This window comes from Miscanthus floridulus, chromosome 5 (genome assembly GCF_019320115.1).
Source record: "Miscanthus floridulus cultivar M001 chromosome 5, ASM1932011v1, whole genome shotgun sequence".
Lineage (NCBI taxonomy): Eukaryota > Viridiplantae > Streptophyta > Magnoliopsida > Poales > Poaceae > Miscanthus > Miscanthus floridulus.
The window spans coordinates 56,507,422-56,509,435 of record NC_089584.1 but is presented as its reverse complement, the minus strand read 5'-3'; the positions used below and the strand labels follow the sequence as shown (position 1 = coordinate 56,509,435).

Sequence of the window (2,014 nt, the reverse complement as noted above, 5' to 3'; positions counted from 1 at the left end):
TTGTTGTAGGAAACCTTGGCTAAATGATGTGCACACACCTATGCAATGCGTGTAGCAAGTTTTGTGGCCCGATCTTCTCGTAGGATCTGCGAACTTGATAACTTGTCACTGCGTGACCTGGTGAAGAGGCAGTGCACTACGAGGCTATCCACGCGACAAACTACCGAGACAATCACCCTTCCATGTACCGATGAAACAGCCCACGCAATCACGCCCTATAGACATGAAGGCACGAACTAGGTGAACTGCAGTTCGGCATTCTACAACTCCCTCAGGAATCAAAAGAACAAGTGTTGCAAGCCTCTCAAGACTCACGCATAAACAAAACTCCATGAGTTTGTGTATTCTGAATTCAGCTAATCAAGATCTAACCTTTCATTGTCTAGTACAAGATATATATAGGGATAGGGACGTTCAGCTTGGAGTAAATGGCAGCATGCACATGCACCAGTGGATTTCATGGCTGGTTCGCGTGTCTTTCAGCTTCTGATAGCAGTTACTAAAATGAGCATAACTTTTTATTGGGAAGTCCAAATAATGAGCCGTTTGATAGGCTGGAAAGTAGACTTGAAGATGCTTCCATCTACATATAGAACACCATCTAACTCCTTGTATTCCGTCTACGGTGATGATTGGAATTCATACCATGTATCAGTCATCTAGCTTCTGGTTGCATTTCCATGCAAAGGTGATGAACCACCATTTTATTCTTGCACACCATTGGCTTCTTGGTTCAAATGTCCAGAGGCTTGAATCCATCTTCATCCCATGCTGGTTCATACACTCCATCATTCCTAAGGACATTGGAACAAGAACTCAAAAGCATAGGCTCATTCAACATAAACTGATTATTAAACATAAGGTTAGCGTTCACCTGAGAATGAATTTCCTTCTCCAATTGTTTAGCTCTACTTCTTGTAATTGGACCAGCTTTATCAAGTGGAGTTTCATTTGAAGATGAGTGAATGCTAGGAATGTCCTCAGTAGCCTCCCCCTCTTGAGAAGGAGTTGTCCTCGACTCAGGCTCACCAACAAATGGAAGCAAGTCTTTGACATTGAATGTTGTACTCACATTGGAATATTCAGGTGGTAGCTCAATTTTGTAAGCATTATCATTTATCTTGTGTAAAACCTTGAATGGACCATCACCCCTAGGAGATAACTTACTCTTGCGCTATTGGGGAAATTGATCCTTGCGTAGATGCAACCACACGAGGTCTCTGGGCTGGAATGTAACCTTCTTCTTACCTTTGTTCGCTTGCTTTGCATATTGTGCTGATTTCTTCTTGATATTCCTTCTTGTCTCATCATGTAGCTTCTTGAGAAAATCTGATCTCTTTGCTGCATCCAAGTTAACTTGTTCCTGTAATGGTAAAGGCAAAAGATCCATGGGAGTATGTGGTTTAAACCCATAAACAATTTCAAATGGACAAAAGTTTGTTGTGGAATGGACTGCCCTGTTATAAGCAAATTCAACATGTGGAAGGCAGTCTTCCCACTGCTTCAAATTCTTTTTCAACACAGCACGCAACATGGTGGACAAGGTACGGTTGACAACTTCAGTTTGCCCATCGGTTTGCGGATGACAAGTGGTGGAAAATAACAACTTTGTACCAAGTTTAGCCCCTAACGTCTTCCAAAAATAGCTTAGAAATTTTGTATCCCGATCTGAAACAATAGTCCTTGGTACTCCATGTAAACGAACGATCTCCCTGAAAAACAAATCAGCAACGTGTGAAGCATCGTCGTTCTTATGACATGGAATAAAATGTGCCATTTTAGAGAATCGGTCAACAACAACAAAGATAGAATCCCTCCCCCTCTGAGACCGAGGTAACCCCAAAATAAAATCCATGGATATATCTTCCCAAGGTACATTCAGAACTGGTAATGGAGTATAAAGACCATGGGGATTAAGGCGGGACTTAGCTTTCAAGTAGATTATGCAGCGTGCAACATGTCGCTGGACATCACGTCGCATATGTGGCCAAAAGAAATGATCGGAGAGCATGTC

General features: G+C 42.2%; 1 pseudogene; it reads right to left on the bottom strand.

Annotated features, from left to right (window-relative positions):
• Nucleotides 1-733: 733 nt before the first annotated feature.
• Nucleotides 734-1,390, bottom strand: LOC136455636 (uncharacterized; annotated as a pseudogene).
• Between the last annotated feature and the right edge of the window lie 624 nt (nt 1,391-2,014).